At 43.8% G+C, this 25,679-nt stretch overlaps 1 long non-coding RNA gene across 7 annotated transcripts in view; it reads right to left on the reverse strand.

The window, feature by feature from the left end:
- Positions 1-25,679, reverse strand: part of LOC307181470 — a 1,536,115-nt gene that overhangs the window by 1,485,632 nt on the left and 24,804 nt on the right. For 5 of the 7 annotated variants that reach the window (XR_013826860.1, XR_013826861.1, XR_013826863.1 and 2 more), the window contains exon 1: positions 4,627-4,683. The exons of 1 other annotated variant lie outside the window; for it this stretch is intronic. This is a non-coding gene — a long non-coding RNA (uncharacterized lncRNA). Of the gene's footprint in view, positions 1-1,467; positions 1,528-4,626; positions 4,684-25,679 lie in introns of those variants that run through there. One more of the 7 variants, XR_013826862.1, reaches the window with a different exon arrangement.

Raw genomic sequence — 25,679 nt, forward strand, 5'->3', positions numbered from 1 at the left:
TCATAAGATATCAGTAATACACGGAATGTAAACTTGGCTACACAGGAACTGAATTACAGAACAGAACAGGGTCTCAAATTTAGAAAACCAACTTATGCTTGCTTAAGGGGAAAGGTGAGTTGGGTTGCTGCATAAAACCAGAGATTGAAATGAGCACAGATAAAGTTCCTTAAGTCAAATATGGAATAGACAAGAGCTACTCCTTGCTCAACGAAATGGACTCAACACCGCATATTAAACGCCTAAGAATGTACCTGACTAGTAAGTATCTTAAAACCTATGGATTGCTATGTCTCCGAAAGAGAATCAAGCATGTGTACAGGGGCATAAACGCAGCAGTGATAGGATTGGAGAGGTGCGGTGAGCAAATGAAGACCCTTTGAAGTCATATTGCATGGTACCCATTACACGGGTCTCAACTCTCCAGGTTTAAGGTATTCTTCCTTCAGCTAAAACATGCATGTGGATCCCAGAGTATGATCAACCATGTGATCGGGAGACGTGTTCAAATATGTCTCAGTTTTCCTCCCCTGGTACTCGGGTGCAACATTCCAGACGCTTTACTAACACTCTCCCGACTTGGAGAGTCAGTCCCTTTAACCTCCTGTTTGGCCCAGTTTGCAATTTCTGCGGAAGATGAACAGGAATAGCGAGAACCAATGAGAGGCTAGCTGGAGGTGTCTGGACGGGCAAATTTAACTCTCATTTCCCACCAGGAAGAGGAATTAACCAAAGGCTCAGCATGCCGGGCCGGAACCAGATTAGGGCCTGAAGCCATCCTGCGGTGTTGCGGCCAGGTCACAAGAAAGCGAGTTGAAGAAAGGAGCTCAGGGGCACTGTAATTCACAAACCTGTAGAGTTATAAATGACAGCTATCGTCCAAAAATAGACTGAAGTAAGGCTGCCAAGAGGACTTGAAAGCGGGGCAGAATTGCAGGAAACCGATTTCAGGAGGTAGACTGGAATTGCATTGAAAGCATAGGAAAAGAGGCAGAACGTCCACAATGATGCACTTGGCCAAAAAGGGCGTATGAGTTTTTTCCTGAATATATTCAGGAAAAAACGCATACGCCCTTTTTGGCCAACCAAGCAAGCTTGCAAAGGAAATCTGCACTACAATGAAGTCTCACTTCCCCCCGGTCAAAAGGGCCATCTGAAAAAAGTGTAAAATCCAGAAAGGCAACAGGCCATTGAGAACTGGGAGCCTTGTTATGCTGATGGGCGGGATGTAAATTGCCAACAGACACTTGGGAGAAGTGTATGGTGTTTCCTGAAACATCTAAAAAACAAAGCAACAGAGCCTAGGGCACTTCCACTTATGGTCCTATAGCTTAGGGAAATTAAAATCAAAAAGACACAGCCACCCCAAAGTTTGGAACGGCTCTGTTTACAAGAACCTCGTTTACAGTACAAGTTCAACATCGCAGAAAGTGAAAAATGGATAAAGAAGTTGTAGTATTCACTTACAAAGCAATATGACTCAGCAATGAAATCTGTGTCATCAGGCCCTTAGCATCACAATGAGTGGATTCAGGTATGATGATTCTAACTGAAATAAGTCACACAGAAAAAGAAACATCATAAGATATCACTAATACATGGAATGTAAACTTGGCTACATAGGAACTGAATTCCAAAACAGAACAGGGTCTCAAATTTAGAAAACCAACTTATGCTTGCTTAAGGGGAAAGGTGAGTTGGGGTGCTGCATAAAACCAGAGATTGAAATGAGCACAGATAAAGTTCCTTAAGCCAAATATGGAATAGACTAGAGCTACTCCTTGCTCAACGACATGGACTCAACACCGCATATTAAACGCCTAAGAATGTACCTGACTAGTAAGTATCTTAAAATCTATGGATTGCTATGTCTCCGAAAGAGAATCAAGCATGTGTACAGGGGCATAAACGCAGCAGTGATAGGATTGGAGAGGTTCAGTGAGCAAATGAAGACCCTTTGAAGTCATATTGCATGGTACCCATTCCACGGGTTTCAAATACCCAGGTTTAAGGTATTCTTCCTTCAGCTAGAACATGCATGTGGAACCCAAGTATGATCAACCATGTGAACGGGAGACGTGTTCAAATATGTCTCAGTTTTCCTCCCCTGGTACTCGGGTGCAACATTCCAGACGCTTTACTAACACTCTCCGCACTTGGAGAGTCAGCGCCTTTAACCTCCTGTTTGGCCCAGTTTGCAATTTCTGCGGAAGATGAACAGGAATAGCGAAAACCAATGAGAGACTAGCTGGAGGTGTCTGGACGGGCAAATTTAACTCTCATTTCCCACCAGGAAGAGGAAATAACCAAAGGCTCAGTGTGCCGTGCCGGAACCAGATTAGGGCCTGAAGCCATCCTGCGGTGTTGCGGCCAGCTCACAAGAAAGAGAGTTGAAGAAAGGAGCTCAGGGGCACTGTAATTCACAAACCTGCAGAGTTATAAATGACAGCTATCGTCCAAAAATAGACTGAAGTAAGGCGGCCAAGAGGACTTGAAAGCGGGGCAGAATTGCAGGAAACCGATTGCAGGAGGTAGACTGGAATTGCATTGAAAGCATAGGAAAAGAGGCAGAACGTCCACAATGATGCACTTGGCCAAAAAGGGCGTATGCGTTTTTTCCTGAATATATTCAGGAAAAAACGCATACGCCCTTTTTGGCCAACCAAGCAAGCTTGCAAAGGAAATCTGCACTACAATGAAGTCTCACTTCCCCCCGGTCAAAAGGGCCATCTGAAAAAAGTGTAAAATCCAGAAAGGCAGGACAGGCCATGGAGAACTGGGAGCCTTGTTATGCTGATGGGCGGGATGTAAATTGCCAACAACCACTCGGGAGAAGTGTATGGTGTTTCCTGAAACATCTAAAAAACAAAGCAACAGAACCTAGGGCACTTCCACTTATGGTGCTATAGCTTAGGGAAATTAAAATCAAAAAGACACAGCCACCCCAAAGTTTGGAACGGCTCCGTTTACAAGAACCTCGTTTACAGTACAAGTTCAACATCGCAGAAAGTGAAAAATGGATAAAAAAGTTGTGGTATATACTTACAAAGCAATATCACTCAGCAATGAAATCTGTGTCATCAGGCCCTTAGCAGCACAATGAGTGGATTCAGGTATGATGATTCTAAGTGAAGTAAGTCACACAGAAAAAGAAACATCATAAGATATCAGTAATACACGGAATGTAAACTTGGCTACACAGGAACTGAATTACAGAACAGAACAGGGTCTCAAATTTAGAAAACCAACTTATGCTTGCTTAAGGGTAAAGGTGAGTTGGGGTGCTGCATAAATCCAGAGATTGAAATGAGCACAGATAAAGTTCCTTAAGTCAAATATGGAATAGACAAGAGCTACTACTTGCTCAACGAAATGGACTCAACACCGCATATTAAACGCCTAAGAATGTACCTGACTAGTAAGTATCTTAAAAACCTATGGATTGCTATGTCTCCGAAAGAGAATCAAGCATGTGTACAGGGGCATAAACGCAGCAGTGATAGGATTGGAGAGGTTCGGTGAGCAAATGAAGACCCTTTGAAGTCATATTGCATGGTACCCATTCCACGGGTTTCAACTACCCAGGTTTTAGGTATTCTTCCTTCAGATAAAACATGCATGTGGAACCCAGAGATGATCAACCATGTGATCGGGAGACGTGTTCAAATATGTCTCAGTTTTCCTCCCCTGGTACTCGGGTGCAACATTCCAGATGCTTTACTAACACTCTCCCCACTTGGAGAGTCAGCGCCTTTAACCTCCTGTTTGGCACAGTTTGCAATTTCTGCGGAAGATGAACAGGAATAGTGAGAACCAATGAGAGGCTAGCTGGAGGTGTCTGGACGGGCTAATTTAACTCTCATTTCCCAGCAGGAGGAGGAAATAACCAAAGGCTCAGCGTGCCGTGCCAGAACCAGATTAGGGCCTGAAGCCATCCTGCGGTGTTGCGGCCAGGTCACAAGAAAGCGAGTTGAAGAAAGGAGCTCAGGGGCACTGTAATTCACAAACCTGCAGAGTTATAAATGACAGCTATCGTCCAAAAATAGACTGAAGTAAGGCTGCCAAGAGGACTTGAAAGCGGGACAGAATTGCAGGAAACCGATTTCAGGAGGTAGACTGAAATTGCATTGAAAGCATAGGAAAAGAGGCAGAACGTCCACAATGATGCACTTGGCCAAAAAGGGCGTATGTGTTTTTTCCTGAATATATTCAGGAAAAAACGCATACGCCCTTTTTGGCCAACCAAGCAAGCTTGCAAAGGAAATCTGCACTACAATGAAGTCTCACTTCTCCCCGGTCAAAAGGGCCATCTGAAAAAAGTGTAAAATCCAGAAAGGCAGGACAGGCCATGGAGAACTGGGAGCCTTGTTATGCTGATGGGCGGGATGTAAATTGCCAACAGACACTGGGGAGAAGTGTATGGTGTTTCCTGAAACATCTAAAAAACAAAGCAACAGAGCCTAGGGCACTGCCACTTATGGCCCTATAGCTTAGGGAAATTAAAATCAGAAAGACACAGCCACCCCAAAGTTTGGGACGCCTCTGTTTACAAGAACCTCGTTTACAGTACAAGTTCAACATCGCAGAAAGTGAAAAATGGATAAAGAAGTTGTGGTATTTACTTACAAAGCAATATCACTCAGCAATGAAATCTATGTCATCAGGCCCTTAGCATCACAATGAGTGGATTCAGGTATGATGATTCTAACTGAAATAAGTCACACAGAAAAAGAAACATCATAAGATATCAGTAATACACGGAATGTAAACTTGGCTACACAGGAACTGAATTACAGAACAGAACAGGGTCTCAAATTTAGAAAACCAACTTATGCTTGCTTAAGGGTAAAGGTGCGTTGGGGTGCTGCATAAAACCAGAGATTGAAATGAGCACAGATAAAGTTCCTTAAGTCAAATATGGAATAGACAAGAGCTACTCCTTGCTCAACGAAATGGACTCAACACCCCATATTAAACGCCTAAGAATGTACCTGACTAGTAAGTATCTTAAAACCTATGGATTGCTATGTCTCCGAAAGAGAATCAAGCATGTGTACAGGGGCATAAACGCAGCAGTGATAGGATTGGAGAGGTTCGGTGAGCAAATGAAGACCCTTTGAAGTCATATTTCATGGTACCCATTACACGGGTCTGAACTCTCCAGGTTTAAGGTATTCTTCCTTCAGCTAAAACATGCATGTGGAACCCAAGTATGATCAACCATGTGAACGGGAGACGTGTTCAAATATGTCTCAGTTTCCTCCCCTGGTACTCGGGTGCAACATTCCAGACGCTTTACTAACACTCTCCCCACTTGGAGAGTCAGCGCCTTTAACCTCCTGTTTGGCCCAGTTTGCAATTTCTGCGGAAGATGAACAGGAATAGCGAGAACCAATGAGAGACTAGCTGGAGGTGTCTGGACGGGCAAATTTAACTCTCATTTCCCACCAGGAAGAGGAATTAACCAAAGGCTCAGCGTGCCGTACCAGAACCAGATTAGGGCCTGAAGCCATCCTGCGGTGTTGCGGCCAGCTCAAAAGAAAGCGAGTTGAAGAAAGGAGCTCAGGGACACTGAAATTCACAAACCTGCAGAGTTATAAATGACAGCTATCGTCCAAAAATAGACGGAAGTAAGGCTGCCAAGAGGACTTGAAAGCGGGGCAGAATTGCAGGAAACCGATTTCAGGATGTAGACTGGAATTGCATTGAAAGCATAGGAAAAGAGGCAGAACGTCCACAATGATGCACTTGGCCAAAAAGGGCGTATGCGTTTTTTCCTGAATATATTCAGGAAAAAACGCATACGCCCTTTTTGGCCAACCAAGCAAGCTTGCAAAGGAAATCTGCACTGCAATGAAGTCTCACTTCCCCCCGGTGAAAAGGGCCATCTGAAAAAAGTGTAAAATCCAGAAAGGCAGGACAGGCCATGGAGAACTGGGAGCCTTGTTATGCTGATGGGCGGGATGTAAATTGCCAACAACCACTCGGGAGAAGTGTATGGTGTTTCCTGAAACATCTAAAAAACAAAGCAACAGAACCTAGGGCACTTCCACTTATGGTCCTATAGCTTAGGGAAATTAAAATCAAAAAGACACAGCCACCCCAAAGTTTGGAACGGCTCTGTTTACAAGAACCTCGTTTACAGTACAAGTTCAACATCGCAGAAAGTGAAAAATGGATAAAGAAGTTGTAGTATTCACTTACAAAGCAATATCACTCAGCAATGAAATCTGTGTCATCAGGCCATTAGAATCACAATGAGTGGATTCAGGTATGATGATTCTAACTGAAATAAGTCACACAGAAAAAGAAACATCATAAGATATCACTAATACACGGAATGTAAACTTGGCTACACAGGAACTGAATTCCAAAACAGAACAGGGTCTCAAATTTAGAAAACCAACTTATGCTTGCTTAAGGGTAAAGGTGAGTTCGGGTGCTGCATAAAACCAGAGATTGAAATGAGCACAGATAAAGTTCCTTAAGCCAAATATGGAATAGACAAGAGCTACTCCTTGCTCAACGAAATGGACTCAACACCGCATATTAAACGCCTAAGAATGTACCTGACTAGTAAGTATCTTAAAACCTATGGATTGCTATGTCTCCGAAAGAGAATCAAGCATGTGTACAGGGGCATAAACACAGCAGTGATAGGATTGGAGAAGTTCGGTGAGCAAATGAAGACCCTTTGAAGTCATATTGCATGGTACCCATTCCACGGGTTTCAACTACCCAGGTGTTAGGTATTCTTCCTTCAGATAAAACATGCATGTGGAACCCAGAGTATGATCAACCATGTGATCGGGAGACGTGTTCAAATATGTCTCAGTTTTCCTCCCCTGGTACTCGGGTGCAACATTCCAGACGCTTTACTAACACTCTCCCCACTTGGAGAGTCAGCGCCTTTAACCTCCTGTTTGGCACAGTTTGCAATTTCTGCGGAAGATGAACAGGAATAGCGAGAACCAATGAGAGGCTAGCTGGAGGTGTCTGGACGGGCAAATTTAACTCTCATTTCCCAACAGGAAGAGGAAATAACCAAAGGCTCAGCGTGCCGTACCGGAACCAGATTAGGGCCTTAAGCCATCCTGCGGTGTTGCGGCCAGCTCAAAAGAAAGCGATTTGAAGAAAGGAGCTCAGGGGCACTGTAATTCACAAACCTGCAGAGTTATAAATGACAGCTATCGTCCAAAAATATACTGAAGTAAGGCTGCCAAGAGGACTTGAAAGCGGGGCAGAATTGCAGGAAACCGATTTCAGGAGGTAGACTGGAATTGCATTGAAAGCATAGGAAAAGAGGCAGAACGTCCACAATGATGCACTTGGCCAAAAAGGGCGTATGCGTTTTTTCCTGAATATATTCAGGAAAAAACGCATACGCCCTTTTTGGCCAACCAAGCAAGCTTGCAAAGGAAATCTGCACTACAATGAAGTCTCACTTCCCCCCGGTCAAAAGGGCCATCTGAAAAAAGTGTAAAATCCAGAAAGGCAGGACAGGCCATGGAGAACTGGGAGCCTTGTTATGCTGATGGGCGGGATGTAAATTGCCAAAAACCACTCGGGAGAAGTGTATGTTGTTTCCTGAAACATCTAAAAAACAAAGCAACAGAACCTAGGGCACTTCCACTTATGGTCCTATAGCTTAGGGAAATTAAAATCAAAAAGACACAGCCACCCCAAAGTTTGGAACGGCTCTGTTTACAAGAACCTCGTTTACAGTACAAGTTCAACATCGCAGAAAGTGAAAAATGGATAAAGAAGTTGTAGTATTCACTTACAAAGCAATATCACTCAGCAATGAAATCTGTGTCATCAGGCCCTTAGAATCACAATGAGTGGATTCAGGTATGATGATTCTAACTGAAATAAGTCACACAGAAAAAGAAACATTATAAGATATCAGTAATACACGGAATGGAAACTTGGCTACACAGGAACTGAATTACAGAACAGAACAGGGTCTCAAATTTAGAAAACCAACTTATGCTTGCTTAAGGGGAAAGGTGAGTTCGGGTGCTGCATAAAACCAGAGATTGAAATGAGCACAGATAAAGTTCCTTAGGCCAAATATGGAATAGACAAGAGCTACTCCTTGCTCAACGAAATGGACTCAACACCGCATATTAAACGTCTAAGATTGTACCTGACTAGTAAGTATCTTAAAACGTATAGATTGCTATGTCTCCGAAAGAGAATCAAGAATGTGTACAGGGGCATAAACGCAGCAGTGATAGGATTGGAGAGGTTCGGTGAGCAAATGAAGACCCTTTGAAGTCATATTGCATGGTACCCATTCCACGGGTTTCAACTACCCAGGTTTTAGGTATTCTTCCTTCAGCTAAAACATGCATGTGGAACCCAGAGTATGATCAACCATGTGATCGGGAGACGTGTTCAAATATGTCTCAGTTTTCCTCCCCTGGTACTCGGGTGCAACATTCCAGACGCTTTACTAACACTCTCCCCACTTGGAGAGTCAGCGCCTTTAACCTCCTGTTTGGCCCAGTTTGCAATTTCTGCGGAAGATGAACAGGAATAGCGAGAACCAATGAGAGGCTAGCTGGAGGTGTCTGGACGGGCAAATTTAACTCTCATTTCCCACCAGGAAGAGGAATTAACCAAAGGCTCAGCATGCCGGGCTGGAACCAGATTAGGGCCTGAAGCCATCCTGCGGTGTTGCGGCCAGGTCACAAGAAAGCAAGTTGAAGAAAGGAGCTCAGGGGCACTGTAATTCACAAACCTGCAGAGTTATAAATGACAGCTATCGGTCAAAAATAGACTGAAGTAAGGCTGCCAAGAGGACTTGAAAGCGGGGCAGAATTGCAGGAAACCGATTTCAGGAGGTAGACTGAAATTGCATTGAAAGCATAGGAAAAGAGGCAGAACGTCCACAATGATGCACTTGGCCAAAAAGGGCGTATGCGTTTTTTCCTGAATATATTCAGGAAAAAACGCATACGCCCTTTTTGGCCAACCAAGCAAGCTTGCAAAGGAAATCTGCACTGCAATGAAGTCTCACTTCCCCCCGGTCAATAGGGCCATCTGAAAAAAGTGTAAAATCCAGAAAGGCAGGACAGGCCATGGAGAACTGGGAGCCTTGTTATGCTGATGGGTGGGATGTAAATTGCCAACAGACACTCGGGAGAAGTGTATGGTGTTTCCTGAAACATCTAAAAAACAAAGCAACAGAGCCTAGGGCACTGCCACTTATGGTCCTATAGCTTAGGGAAATTAAAATCAAAAAGACACAGCCACCCCAAAGTTTGGGACGCCTCTGTTTACAAGAATCTCGTTTACAGTACAAGTTCAACATCGCAGAAAGTGAAAAATGGATAAAGAAGTTGTGGTATTTACTTACAAAGCAATATCACTCAGCAATGAAATCTGTGTCATCAGGCCCTTAGCATCACAATGAGTGGATTCAGGTATGATGATTCTAACTGAAATAAGTCACACAGAAAAAGAAACATCATAAGATATCAGTAATACACGGAATGGAAACTTGGCTACACAGGAACTGAATTACAGAACAGAACAGGGTCTCAAATTTAGAAAACCAACTTATGCTTGCTTAAGGGTAAAGGTGAGTTGGGGTGCTGCATAAAACCAGAGATTGAAATGAGCACAGATAAAGTTCCTTAAGTCAAATATGGAATAGACAAGAGCTACTCCTTGCTCAACGAAAGGGACTCAACACCGCATATTAAACGCCTAAGAATGTACCTGACTAGTAAGTATCGTAAAACCTATGGATTGCTATGTCTCCAAAAGAGAGTCAAGCATGTGTACAGGGGCATAAACGCAGCAGTGATAGGATTGGAGAGGTTCGGTGAGCAAATGAAGACCCTTTGAAGTCATATTGCATGGTTCCTATTACACGGGTCTCAACTCTCCAGGTTTAAGGTATTCTTCCTTCAGCTAAAACATGCATGTGGAACCCAAGTATGATCAACCATGTGGTCGGGAGACGTGTTCAAATATGTCTCAGTTTTCGTACCCTGGTACTCGGGTGCAACATTCCAGACGCTTTACTAACACTCTCCCCACTTGGAGAGTCAGTCCCTTTAACCTCCTCTTTGGCCCAGTTTGCAATTTCTGTGGAAGATGAACAGGAATAGCGAGAACCAATGAGAGACTAGCTGGAGGTGTCTGGATGGGCAAATTTAACTCTCATTTCCCACCAGGAAGAGGAATCAACCAAAGGCTCAGCGTGCCGTGCCAGAACCAGATTAGGGCCTGAAGACATCCTGCGGTGTTGCGGCCAGCTCAAAAGAAAGCGAGTTGAAGAAAGGAGCTCAGGGGCACTGTAATTCACAAACCTGCAGAGTTATAAATGACAGCTATCGTCCAAAAATAGACTGAAGTAAGGCTGCCAAGAGGACTTGAAAGCGGGGCAGAATTGCAGGAAACCGATTTCAGGAGGTAGACTGGAATTGCATTGAAAGCATAGGAAAAGAGGCAGAACGTCCACAATGATGCACTTGGCCAAAAAGGGCGTATGCGTTTTTTCCTGAATATATTCAGGAAAAAACGCATACGCCCTTTTTGGCCAACCAAGCAAGCTTGCAAAGGAAATCTGCACTACAATGAAGTCTCACTTCCCCCCGGTCAAAAGGGCCATCTGAAAAAAGTGTAAAATCCAGAAAGGCAGGACAGGCCATGGAGAACTGGGAGCCTTGTTATGCTGATGGGCGGGATGTAAATTGCCAACAACCACTCGGGAGAAGTGTATGGTGTTTCCTGAAACATCTAAAAAACAAAGCAACAGAACCTAGGGCACTTCCACTTATGGTCCTATAGCTTAGGGAAATTAAAATCAAAAAGACACAGCCACCCCAAAGTTTGGAACGGCTCTGTTTACAAGAACCTCGTTTACAGTACAAGTTCAACATCGCAGAAAGTGAAAAATGGATAAAGAAGTTGTGGTATTTACTTACAAAGCAATATCACTCAGCAATGAAATCTGTGTCATCAGGCCCTTAGCAGCACAATGAGTGGATTCAGGTATGATGATTCTAACTGAAGTAAGTCACACAGAAAAAGAAACATCATAAGATATCAGTAATACACGGAATGGAAACTTGGCTACACAGGAACTGAATTACAGAACAGAAGAGGGTCTCAAATTTAGAAAACCAACTTATGCTTGCTTAAGGGTAAAGGTGAGTTGGGGTGCTGCATAAAACCAGAGATTGAAATGAGCACAGATAAAGTTCCTTAAGTCAAATATGGAATAGACAAGAGCTACTCCTTGCTCAACGAAATGGACTCAACACCGCATATTAAACGCCTAAGAATGTACCTGACTAGTAAGTATCGTAAAACCTATAGATTGCTATGTCTCCGAAAGAGAATCAAGCATGTGTACAGGGGCATAAATGCAGCAGTGATAGGATTGGAGAGGTTCGGTGAGCAAATGAAGACCCTTTGAAGTCATATTGCATGGTACCCATTACACGGGTCTCAACTCTCCAGGTTTAAGGTATTCTTCCTTCAGCTAAAACATGCATGTGGAACCCAAGTATGATCAACCATGTGAACGGGAGACGTGTTCAAATATGTCTCAGTTTTCCTCCCCTGGTACTCGGGTGCAACATTCCAGACGCTTTACTAACACTCTCCCCACTTGGAGAGTCAGCGCCTTTAACCTCCTGTTTGGCCCGGTTTGCAATTTCTGCGGAAGATGAACAGGAATAGCGAGAACCAATGAGAGGCTAGCTGGAGGTGTCTGGACGGGCAAATTTAACTCTCATTTCCCACCAGGAAGAGGAAATAACCAAAGGCTCAGCGTGCCGTACCGGAACCAGATTAGGGCCTGAAGCCATCCTGCGGTGTTGCGGCCAGCTCAAAAGAAAGCGTGTTGAAGAAAGGAGCTCAGGGGCACTGTAATTCACAAACCTGCAGAGTTATAAATGACAGCTATCGTCCAAAAATAGACTGAAGTAAGGCTGCCAAGAGGACTTGAAAGCGGGGCAGAATTGCAGGAAACCGATTTCAGGAGGTAGACTGGAATTGCATTGAAAGCATAGGAAAAGAGGCAGAACGTCCACAATGATGCACTTGGCCAAAAAGGGCGTATGCGTTTTTTCCTGAATATATTCAGGAAAAAACGCATACGCCCTTTTTTGCCAACCAAGCAAGCTTGCAAAGGAAATCTGCACTACAATGAAGTCTCACTTCCCCCCGGTCAAAAGGGCCATCTGAAAAAAGTGTAAAATCCAGAAAGGCAGGACAGGCCATGGAGAACTGGGAGCCTTGTTATGCTGATGGGCGGGATGTAAATTGCCAACAACCACTCGGGAGAAGTGTATGGTGTTTCCTGAAACATCTAAAAAACAAAGCAACAGAACCTAGGGCACTTCCACTTATGGTCCTATAGCTTAGGGAAATTAAAATCAAAAAGACACAGCCACCCCAAAGTTTGGAACGGCTCTGTTTACAAGAACCTCGTTTACAGTACAAGTTCAACATCGCAGAAAGTGAAAAATGGATAAAGAAGTTGTGGTATTTACTTACAAATCAATATCACTCAGCAATGAAATCTGTGTCATCAGGCCCTTAGCAGCACAATGAGTGGATTCAGGTATGATGATTCTAACTGAAATAAGTCACACAGAAAAAGAAACATCATAAGATATCAGTAATACACGGAATGTAAACTTGGCTACACAGGAACTGAATTACAGAACAGAAGAGGGTCTCAAATTTAGAAAACCAACTTATGCTTGCTTAAGGGTAAAGGTGAGTTGGGGTGCTGCATAAAACCAGAGATTGAAATGAGCACAGATAAAGTTCCTTAAGCCAAATATGGAATAGACAAGAGCTACTCCTTGCTCAACGAAATGGACTCAACACCGCATATTAAACGCCAAAGAATGTACCTGTCTAGTAAGTATCTTAACACCTATGGATTGCTATGTGTCCGAAAGAGAATCAAGCATGTGTACAGGGGCATAAACGCAGCAGTGATAGGATTGGAGAGGTTCGTGAGCAAATGAAGACCCTTTGAAGTCATATTGCATGGTACCCATTACACGGGTCTCAACTCTCCAGGTTTAAGGTATTCTTCCTTCAGCTAAAACATGCATGTGGAACCCAGAGTATGATCAACCGTGTGAACGGGAGACGTGTTCAAATATGTCTCAGTTTTCCTCCCATGGTACTCGGGTGCAACATTCCAGACGCTTTTCTAACACTCTCCCCACTTGGAGAGTCAGCGCCTTTAACCTCCTGTTTGGCCCCGTTTGCAATTTCTGTGGAAGATGAACAGGAATAGGGAGAACCAATGAGAGACTAGCTGGAGGTGTCTGGACGGGCAAATTTAACTCTCATTTCCCACCAGAAAGAGGAAATAACCAAAGGCTCAGCATGCCGTGCCGGAACCAGATTAGGGCCTGAAGCCATCCAGCGGTGTTGCAGCCAGCTCACAAGAAAACGAGTTGAAGAAAGGAGCTCAGGGGCACTGTAATTCACAAACCTGCAGAGTTATAAATGACAGCTATCGTCCAAAAATAAACTGAAGTAAGGCTGCCAAGAGGACTTGAAAGCGGGGCAGAATTGCAGGAAACCAATTTCAGGAGGTAGACTGGAATTGCATTGAAAGCATAGGAAAAGAGGCAGAACGTCCACAATGATGCACTTGGCCAAAAAGGGCGTATGCGTTTTTTCCTGAATATATTCAGGAAAAAACGCATACGCCCTTTTTGGCCAACCAAGCAAGCTTGCAAAGGAAATCTGCACTACAATGAAGTCTCACTTCCCCCCGGTCAAAAGGGCCATCTGAAAAAAGTGTAAAATCCAGAAAGGCAGGACAGGCCATGGAGAACTGGGAGCCTTGTTATGCTGATGGGCGGGATGTAAATTGCCAACAGACACTCGGGAGAAGTGTATGGTGTTTCCTGAAACATCTAAAAAACAAAGCAACAGAGCCTAGGGCACTTCCACTTATGGTCCTATAGCTTAGGGAAATTAAAATCAAAAAGACACAGCCACCCCAAAGTTTGGGACGGCTCTGTTTACAAGAACCTCGTTTACAGTACAAGTTCAACATCGCAGAAAGTGAAAAATGGATAAAGAACGTGTGGTACTTACGTACAATGCAGTATCACTCAGCAATGAAATCTATGTCATCAGGCCCGTAGCAGCATAATGAGTAGATTCAGGTACGATGATTCTAACTGAAATAAGTCACACAGAAAAAGAAACATCATAAGATATCCCTAATACACGGAATGTAAACTTGGCTACACAGGAACTGAATTCCAAAACAGAACAGGGTCTCAAATTTAGAAAACCAACTTATGCTTGCTTAAGAGGAAAGGTGAGTTGGGTTGCTGCATAAAACCAGAGATTGAAATGAGCACAGATAAAGTTCCTTAAGCCAAATATGGAATAGACAAGAGCTACTCCTTGCTCAACGAAATGGACTCAACACCGCATATTAAACGCCTAAGAATGTACCTGACTAGTAAGTATCTTAAAACCTATGGATTGCTATGTCTCCGAAAGAGAATCAAGCATGTGTACAGGGGCATAAACGCAGCAGTGATAGGATTGGAGAGGTTCGGTGAGCAAATGAAGACCCTTTGAAGACATATTGCATGGTACCCTTTCCACGGGTTTCAACTACCCAGGTTTAAGGTATTCTTCCTTCAGCTAAAACATGCATGTGGAACCCAAGTATGATCAACCATGTGAACGGGAGACGTGTTCAAATATGTCTCAGTTTTCCTCCCCTGGTACTCGGGTGCAACATTCCAGACGCTTTACTAACACTCTCCCCACTTGGAGAGTCAGCGCCTTTAACCTCCTGTTTGGCCCAGTTTGCAATTTCTGCGGAAGATGAACAGGAATAGTGAGAACCAATGAGAGACTAGCTGGAGGTGTCAGGACGGGCAAATTTAACTCTCATTTCCCACCAGGAAAAGGAAATAACCAAAGGCTCAGCGTGCCGTGCCGGAACCAGATTAGGGCCTGAAGCCATCCTGCGGTGTTGCGGCCAGGTCACAAGAAAGCAAGTTGAACAAAGGAGCTCAGGGGCACTGTAATGCACAAACCTGCAGAGTTATAAATGACAGCTATCGTCCAAAAATAGACTGAAGTAAGGCTGCCAAGAGGACTTGAAAGCGGGGCAGAATTGCAGGAAACCGATTTCAGGAGGTAGACTGGAATTGCATTGAAAGCATAGGAAAAGAGGCAGAACGTCCACAATGATGCACTTGGCCAAAAAGGGCGTATGCGTTTTTTCCTGAATATATTCAGGAAAAAACGCATACGCCCTTTTTGGCCAACCAAGCAAGCTTGCAAAGGAAATCTGCACTACAATGAAGTCTCACTTCCCCCCCGGTCAAAAGGGCCATCTGAAAAAAGTGTAAAATCCAGAAAGGCAGGACAGGCCATGGAGAACTGGGAGCCTTGTTATGCTGATGGGCGGGATGTAAATTGCCAACAACCACTCGGGAGAAGTGTATGGTGTTTCCTGAAACATCTAAAAAACAAAGCAACAGAACCTAGGGCACTTCCACTTATGGTCCTATAGCTTAGGGAAATTAAAATCAAAAAGACACAGCCACCCCAAAGTTTGGAACGGCTCTGTTTACAAGAACCTCGTTTACAGTACAAGTTCAACATCGCAGAAAGTGAAAAATGGATAAAGAAGTTGTGGTATTTACTTACAAAGCAATATCACTCAGCAATGAAATCTGTGTCATCAGGCCCTTAGCAGCACAATGAGTGGATTCAGGTATGATGATTCTAACTGAAGTAAGTCACACAGAAAAAGAAACATCATAAGATATCAGTAATACACGGAATGTAAACTTGGCTACACAGGAACTGAATTACAGAACAGAAGAGGGTCTCAAATTTAGAAAACCAACTTATGCTTGCTTAAGGGTAAAGGTGAGTTGGGGTGCTGCATAAAACCAGAGATTGAAATGAGCACAGATAAAGTTCCTTAAGTCAAATATGGAATAGACAAGAGCTACTCCTTGTTCAACGAAATGGACTCAACACCGCATATTAAATGCCTAAGAATGTACCTGACTAGTAAGTATCTTAAAAACCTATGGATTGCTATGTCTCCGAAAGAGAATCAAGCATGTGTACAGGGGCATAAACGCAGCAGTGATAGGATTGGAGAGGTTCGGTGAGCAAATGAAGACCCTTTGAAGTCATATTGCATGGTACACATTACACGGGTCTTAACTCTCCAGGTTTAAGGTATTCTTCCTTCAGCTAAAACATGCATGTGGAACCCAAGTATGATCAACCATGTGAACGGGAGACGTGTTCAAATATGTCTCAGTTTTCCTCGCCTGGTACTCGGGTGCAACATTCCAGACGCTTTACTAACACTCTCCCCACTTGGAGAGTCAGCGCCTTTAACCTCCTGTTTGGCCCAGTTTGCAATTTCTGTGGAAGATGAACAGGAATAGCGAGAACCAATGAGAGACTAGCTGGAGGTGTCAGGACGGGCAAATTTAACTCTCATTTCCCACCAGGAAAAGGAAATAACCAAAGGCTCAGCGTGCCGTGCCGGAACCAGATTAGGGCCTGAAGCCATCCTGCGGTGTTGCGGCCAGGTCACAAGAAAGCAAGTTGAAGAAAGGAGCTCAGGGGCACTGTAATGCACAAACCTGCAGAGTTATAAATGACAGCTATCGTCCAAAAATAGACTGAAGTAAGGCTGCCAAGAGGACTTGAAAGCGGGGCAGAATTGCAGGAAACCGATTTCAGGAGGTAGACTGGAATTGCATTGAAAGCATAGGAAAAGAGGCAGAACGTCCACAATGATGCACTTGGCCAAAAAGGGCATATGCGTTTTTTCCTGAATATATTCAGGAAAAAACGCATACGCCCTTTTTGGCCAACCAAGCAAGCTTGCAAAGGAAATCTGCACTACAATGAAGTCTCACTTCCCCCCGGTCAAAAGGGCCATCTGAAAAAAGTGTAAAATCCAGAAAGGCAGGACAGGCCATGGAGAACTGGGAGCCTTGTTATGCTGATGGGTGGGATGTAAATTGCCAACAACCACTCGGGAGAAGTGTATGGTGTTTCCTGAAACATCTAAAAAACAAAGCAACAGAGCCTAGGGCACTGCCACTTATGGTCCTATAGCTTAGGGAAATTAAAATCAAAAAGACACAGCCACCCCAAAGTTTGGAACGGCTCTGTTTACAAGAACCTCGTTTACAGTACAAGTTCAACATCGCAGAAAGTGAAAAATGGATAAAGAACGTGTGGTACTTACGTACAATGCAGTATCACTCAGCAATGAAATCTATGTCATCAGGCCCGTAGCAGCATAATGAGTAGATTCAGGTACGATGATTCTAACTGAAATAAGTCACACAGAAAAAGAAACATCATAAGATATCCCTAATACACGGAATGTAAACTTGGCTACACAGGAACTGAATTCCAAAACAGAACAGGGTCTCAAATTTAGAAAACCAACTTATGCTTGCTTAAGGGGAAAGGTGAGTTGGGTTGCTGCATAAAACCAGAGATTGAAATGAGCACAGATAAAGTTCCTTAAGCCAAATATGGAATAGACAAGAGCTACTCCTTGCTCAACGAAATGGACTCAACACCGCATATTAAACGCCTAAGAATGTACCTGACTAGTAAGTATCTTAAAACCTATGGATTGCTATGTCTCCGAAAGAGAATCAAGCATGTGTACAGGGGCATAAACGCAGCAGTGATAGGATTGGAGAGGTTCGGTGAGCAAATGAAGACCCTTTGAAGTCATATTGCATGGTACCCATTCCACGGGTTTCAACTACCCAGGTTTTAGGTATTCTTCCTTCAGCTAAAACATGCATGTGGAACCCAAGTATGATCAACCATGTGAACGGGAGACGTGTTCAAATATGTCTCAGTTTTCCTCCCCTGGTACTCGGGTGCAACATTCCAGACGCTTTACTAACACTCTCCCCACTTGGAGAGTCAGCGCCTTTAACCTCCTGTTTGGCCCAGTTTGCAATTTCTGCGGAAGATGAACGGGAATAGCGAGAACCAATGAGAGGCTAGCTGGAGGTGTCTGGACGGGCAAATTTAACTCTCATTTCCCAACAGGAAGAGGAAATAACCAAAGGCTCAGCGTGCCATACCGGAACCAGATTAGGGCCTGAAGCCATCCTGCGGTGTTGCGGCCAGCTCAAAAGAAAGCGAGTTGAAGAAAGGAGCTCAGGGGCACTGTAATTCACAAACCTGCAGAGTTATAAATGACAGCTATCGTCCAAAAATAGACTGAAGTAAGGCTGCCAAGAGGACTTGAAAGCGGGGCAGAATTGCAGGAAACCGATTTCAGGAGGTAGACTGGAATTGCATTGAAAGCATAGGAAAAGAGGCAGAACGTCCACAATGATGCACTTGGCCAAAAAGGGCGTATGCGTTTTTTCCTGAATATATTCAGGAAAAAACGCATACGCCCTTTTTGGCCAACCAAGCAAGCTTGCAAAGGAAATCTGCACTACAATGAAGTCTCACTTCCCCCCGGTCAAAAGGGCCATCTGAAAAAAGTGTAAAATCCAGAAAGGCAGGACAGGCCATGGAGAACTGGGAGCCTTGTTATGCTGATGGGCGGGATGTAAATTGCCAACAACCACTCGGGAGAAGTGTATGGTGTTTCCTGAAACATCTAAAAAACAAAGCAACAGAACCTAGGGCACTTCCACTTATGGTCCTATAGCTTAGGGAAATTAAAATAAAAAAGACACAGCTACCCCAAAGTTTGGAACGGCTCTGTTTACAAGAACCTCGTTTACAGTACAAGTTCAACATCGCAGAAAGTGAAAAATGGATAAAGAAGTTGTGGTATTTACTTACAAAGCAATATCACTCAGCAATGAAATCTGTGTCATCAGGCATTTAGCAGCACAATGAGTGGATTCAGGTATGATGAATCTAACTGAAGCAAGTCACACAGAAAAAGAAACATCATAAGATATCAGTAATACACGGAATGGAAACTTGGCTACACAGGAACTGAATTACAGAACAGAACAGGGTCTCAAATTTAGAAAACCAACTTATGCTTGCTTAAGGGGAAAGGTGAGTTGGGTTGCTGCATAAAACCAGAGATTGAAATGAGCACAGATAAAGTTCCTTAAGTCAAATATGGAATAGACAAGAGCTACTCCTTGCTCAACGAAATGGACTCAACACCGCATATTAAACGCCTAAGAATGTACCTGACTAGTAAGTATCTTAAAACCTATGGATTGCTATGTCTCCGAAAGAGAATCAAGCATGTGTACAGGGGCATAAACGCAGCAGTGATAGGATTGGAGAGGTGCGGTGAGCAAATGAAGACCCTTTGAAGTCATATTGCATGGTACCCATTACACGGGTCTCAACTCTCCAGGTTTAAGGTATTCTTCCTTCAGCTAAAACATGCATGTGGATCCCAGAGTATGATCAACCATGTGATCGGGAGACGTGTTCAAATATGTCTCAGTTTTCCTCCCCTGGTACTCGGGTGCAACATTCCAGACGCTTTACTAACACTCTCCCGACTTGGAGAGTCAGTCCCTTTAACCTCCTGTTTGGCCCAGTTTGCAATTTCTGCGGAAGATGAACAGGAATAGCGAGAACCAATGAGAGGCTAGCTGGAGGTGTCTGGACGGGCAAATTTAACTCTCATTTCCCACCAGGAAGAGGAATTAACCAAAGGCTCAGCATGCCGGGCCGGAACCAGATTAGGGCCTGAAGCCATCCTGCGGTGTTGCGGCCAGGTCACAAGAAAGCGAGTTGAAGAAAGGAGCTCAGGGGCACTGTAATTCACAAACCTGTAGAGTTATAAATGACAGCTATCGTCCAAAAATAGACTGAAGTAAGGCTGCCAAGAGGACTTGAAAGCGGGGCAGAATTGCAGGAAACCGATTTCAGGAGGTAGACTGGAATTGCATTGAAAGCATAGGAAAAGAGGCAGAACGTCCACAATGATGCACTTGGCCAAAAAGGGCGTATGCGTTTTTTCCTGAATATATTCAGGAAAAAACGCATACGCCCTTTTTGGCCAACCAAGCAAGCTTGCAAAGGAAATCTGCACTACAATGAAGTCTCACTTCCCCCCGGTCAAAAGGGCCATCTGAAAAAAGTGTAAAATCCAGAAAGGCAACAGGCCATTGAGAACTGGGAGCCTTGTTATGCTGATGGGCGGGATGTAAATTGCCAACAGACACTTGGGAGAAGTGTATGGTGTTTCCTGAAACATCTAAAAAACAAAGCAACAGAGCCTAGGGCACTTCCACTTATGGTCCTATAGCTTAGGGAAATTAAAATCAAAAAGACACAGCCACCCCAAAGTTTGGAACGGCTCTGTTTACAAGAACCTCGTTTACAGTACAAGTTCAACATCGCAGAAAGTGAAAAATGGATAAAGAAGTTGTAGTATTCACTTACAAAGCAATATCACTCAGCAATGAAATCTGTGTCATCAGGCTCTTAGCATCACAATGAGTGGATTCAGGTATGATGATTCTAACTGAAATAAGTCACACAGAAAAAGAAACATCATAAGATGTCACTAATACATGGAATGTAAACTTGGCTACATAGGAACTGAATTCCAAAACAGAACAGGGTCTCAAATTTAGAAAACCAACTTATGCTTGCTTAAGGGGAAAGGTGAGTTGGGGTGCTGCATAAAACCAGAGATTGAAATGAGCACAGATAAAGTTCCTTAAGCCAAATATGGAATAGACAAGAGCTACTCCTTGCTCAACGAAATGGACTCAACACCGCATATTAAACGCCTAAGAATGTACCTGACTAGTAAGTATCTTAAAACCTATGGATTGCTATGTCTCCGAAAGAGAATCAAGCATGTGTACAGGGGCATAAACGCAGCAGTGATAGGATTGGAGAGGTTCAGTGAGCAAATGAAGACCCTTTGAAGTCATATTGCATGGTACCCATTCCACGGGTTTCAAATACCCAGGTTTAAGGTATTCTTCCTTCAGCTAAAACATGCATGTGGAACCCAAGTATGATCAACCATGTGAACGGGAGACGTGTTCAAATATGTCTCAGTTTTCCTCCCCTGGTACTCGGGTGCAACATTCCAGACGCTTTACTAACACTCTCCGCACTTGGAGAGTCAGCGCCTTTAACCTCCTGTTTGGCCCAGTTTGCAATTTCTGCGGAAGATGAACAGGAATAGCGAAAACCAATGAGAGACTAGCTGGAGGTGTCTGGACGGGCAAATTTAACTCTCATTTCCCACCAGGAAGAGGAAATAACCAAAGGCTCAGTGTGCCGTGCCGGAACCAGATTAGGGCCTGAAGCCATCCTGCGGTGTTGCGGCCAGCTCACAAGAAAGAGAGTTGAAGAAAGGAGCTCAGGGGCACTGTAATTCACAAACCTGCAGAGTTATAAATGACAGCTATCGTCCAAAAATAGACTGAAGTAAGGCGGCCAAGAGGACTTGAAAGCGGGGCAGAATTGCAGGAAACCGATTTCAGGAGGTAGACTGGAATTGCATTGAAAGCATAGGAAAAGAGGCAGAACGTCCACAATGATGCACTTGGCCAAAAAGGGCGTATGCGTTTTTTCCTGAATATATTCAGGAAAAAACGCATACGCCCTTTTTGGCCAACCAAGCAAGCTTGCAAAGGAAATCTGCACTACAATGAAGTCTCACTTCCCCCCGGTCAAAAGGGCCATCTGAAAAAAGTGTAAAATCCAGAAAGGCAGGACAGGCCATGGAGAACTGGGAGCCTTGTTATGCTGATGGGCGGGATGTAAATTGCCAACAACCACTCGGGAGAAGTGTATGGTGTTTCCTGAAACATCTAAAAAACAAAGCAACAGAACCTAGGGCACTTCCACTTATGGTCCTATAGCTTAGGGAAATTAAAATCAAAAAGACACAGCCACCCCAAAGTTTGGAACGGCTCCGTTTACAAGAACCTCGTTTACAGTACAAGTTCAACATCGCAGAAAGTGAAAAATGGATAAAGAAGTTGTGGTATATACTTACAAAGCAATATCACTCAGCAATGAAATCTGTGTCATCAGGCCCTTAGCAGCACAATGAGTGGATTCAGGTATGATGATTCTAACTGAAGTAAGTCACACAGAAAAAGAAACATCATAAGATATCAGTAATACACGGAATGGAAACTTGGCTACACAGGAACTGAATTACAGAACAGAAGAGGGTCTCAAATTTAGAAAACCAACTTATGCTTGCTTAAGGGTAAAGGTGAGTTGGGGTGCTGCATAAAACCAGAGATTGAAATGAGCACAGATAAAGTTCCTTAAGTCAAATATGGAATAGACAAGAGCTACTACTTGCTCAACGAAATGGACTCAACACCGCATATTAAACGCCTAAGAATGTACCTGACTAGTAAGTATCTTAAAAACCTATGGATTGCTATGTCTCCGAAAGAGAATCAAGCATGTGTACAGGGGCATAAACGCAGCAGTGATAGGATTGGAGAGGTTCGGTGAGCAAATGAAGACCCTTTGAAGTCATATTGCATGGTACCCATTACACGGGTCTTAACTCTCCAGGTTTAAGGTATTCTTCCTTCAGCTAAAACATGCATGTGGAACCCAAGTATGATCAACCATGTGAACGGGAGATGTGTTCAAATATGTCTCAGTTTTCCTCTCCTGGTACTCGGGTACAACATTCCAGACGCTTTACTAACACTCTCCCCACTTGGAGAGTCAGCGCCTTTAACCTCCTGTTTGGCCCAGTTTGCAATTTCTGCGAAAGATGAACAGGAATAGCGAGAACCAATGAGAGACTAGCTGGAGGTGTCTGGACGGGCAAATTTAACTCTCATTTCCCACCAGGAAAAGGAAATAACCAAAGGCTCAGCATGCCGGGCCGGAACAAGATTAGGGCCTGAAGCCATCCTGCGGTGTTGCGGCCAGGTCACAAGAAAGCGAGTTGAAGAAAGGAGCTCAGGGGCACTGTAATTCACAAACCTGCAGAGTTATAAATGACAGCTATCGTCCAAAAATAGACTGAAGTAAGGCTGCCAAGAGGACTTGAAAACGGGGCAGAATTGCAGGAAACCGATTTCAGGAGGTAGACTGGAATTGCATTGAAAGCATAGGAAAAGAGGCAGAACGTCCACAATGATGCACTTGGCCAAAAAGGGCGTATGCGTTTTTTCCTGAATATATTCAGGAAAAAACGCATACGCCCTTTTTGGCCAACCAAGCAAGCTTGCAAAGGAAATCTGCACTACAATGAAGTCTCACTTCCCCCCGGTCAAAAGGGCCATCTGAAAAAAGTGTAAAATCCAGAAAGACAGGACAGGCCATGGAGAACTGGGAGCCTTGTTATGCTGATGGGCGGGATGTAAATTGCCAACAACCACTCGGGAGAAGTGTATGGTGTTTCCTGAAACATCTAAAAAACAAAGCAACAGAACCTAGGGCACTTCCACTTATGGTCCTATAGCTTAGGGAAATTAAAATCAGAAAGACACAGCCACCCCAAAGTTTGGAACGGCTCTGTTTACAAGAACCTCGTTTACAGTACAAGTTCAACATCGCAGAAAGTGAAAAATGGATAAAGAAGTTGTGGTATTTACTTACAAAGCAATATCACTCAGCAATGAAATCTGTGTCATCAGGCCCTTAGCAGCACAATGAGTGGATTCAGGTATGATGATTCTAACTGAAGTAAGTCACACAGAAAAAGAAACATCATAAGATATCAGTAATACACGGAATGTAAACTTGGCTACACAGGAACTGAATTACAGAACAGAACAGGGTCTCAAATTTAGAAAACCAACTTATGCTTGCTTAAGGGTAAAGGTGAGTTGGGGTGCTGCATAAAACCAGAGATTGAAATGAGCACAGATAAAGTTCCTTAAGTCAAATATGGAATAGACAAGAGCTACTCCTTGCTCAACGAAATGGACTCAACACCGCATATTAAACGCCTAAGAATGTACCTGACTAGTAAGTATCTTAAAACCTATGGATTGCTATGTCTCCGAAAGAGAATCAAGCATGTGTACAGGGGCATAAACGCAGCAGTGATAGGATTGGAGAGGTTCGGTAAGCAAATGAAGACCCTTTGAAGTCATATTGCATGGTACCCATTCCACGGGTTTCAACTACCCAGGTTTTAGGTATTCTTCCTTCAGATAAAACATGCATGTGGAACCCAGAGATGATCAACCATGTGATCGGGAGACGTGTTCAAATATGTCTCAGTTTTCCTCCCCTGGTACTCGGGTGCAACATTCCAGATGCTTTACTAACACTCTCCCCACTTGGAGAGTCAGCGCCTTTAACCTCCTGTTTGGCACAGTTTGCAATTTCTGCGGAAGATGAACAGGAATAGCGAGAACCAATGAGAGGCTAGCTGGAGGTGTCTGGACGGGCTAATTTAACTCTCATTTCCCAGCAGGAGGTGGAAATAACCAAAGGCTCAGCGTGCCGTGCCAGAACCAGATTAGGGCCTGAAGCCATCCTGCGGTGTTGCGGCCAGGTCACAAGAAAGCGAGTTGAAGAAAGGAGCTCAGGGGCACTGTAATTCACAAACCTGCAGAGTTATAAATGACAGCTATCGTCCAAAAATAGACTGAAGTAAGGCTGCCAAGAGGACTTGAAAGCGGGGCAGAATTGCAGGAAACCGATTTCAGGAGGTAGACTGAAATTGCATTGAAAGCATAGGAAAAGAGGCAGAACGTCCACAATGATGCACTTGGCCAAAAAGGGCGTATGCGTTTTTTCCTGAATATATTCAGGAAAAAACGCATACGCCCTTTTTGGCCAACCAAGCAAGCTTGCAAAGGAAATCTGCACTACAATGAAGTCTCACTTCCCCCCGGTCAAAAGGGCCATCTGAAAAAAGTGTAAAATCCAGAAAGGCAGGACAGGCCATGGAGAACTGGGAGCCTTGTTATGCTGATGGGCGGGATGTAAATTGCCAACAGACACTCGGGAGAAGTGTATGGTGTTTCCTGAAACATCTAAAAAACAAAGCAACAGAGCCTAGGGCACTGCCACTTATGGCCCTATAGCTTAGGGAAATTAAAATCAGAAAGACACAGCCACCCCAAAGTTTGGGACGCCTCTGTTTACAAGAACCTCGTTTACAGTACAAGTTCAACATCGCAGAAAGTGAAAAATGGATAAAGAAGTTGTGGTATTTACTTACAAAGCAATATCACTCAGCAATGAAATCTATGTCATCAGGCCCTTAGCATCACAATGAGTGGATTCAGGTATGATGATTCTAACTGAAATAAGTCACACAGAAAAAGAAACATCATAAGATATCAGTAATACACGGAATGTAAACTTGGCTACACAGGAACTGAATTACAGAACAGAACAGGGTCTCAAATTTAGAAAACCAACTTATGCTTGCTTAAGGGTAAAGGTGCGTTGGGGTGCTGCATAAAACCAGAGATTGAAATGAGCACAGATAAAGTTCCTTAAGTCAAATATGGAATAGACAAGAGCTACTCCTTGCTCAACGAAATGGACTCAACACCCCATATTAAACGCCTAAGAATGTACCTGACTAGTAAGTATCTTAAAACCTATGGATTGCTATGTCTCCGAAAGAGAATCAAGCATGTGTACAGGGGCATAAACGCAGCAGTGATAGGATTGGAGAGGTTCGGTGAGCAAATGAAGACCCTTTGAAGTCATATTTCATGGTACCCATTACACGG

Source organism: Stenella coeruleoalba (genome assembly GCF_951394435.1).
Source record: "Stenella coeruleoalba genome assembly, contig: scaffold_28, whole genome shotgun sequence".
Classification (NCBI taxonomy): Eukaryota; Metazoa; Chordata; class Mammalia; order Artiodactyla; family Delphinidae; genus Stenella; species Stenella coeruleoalba.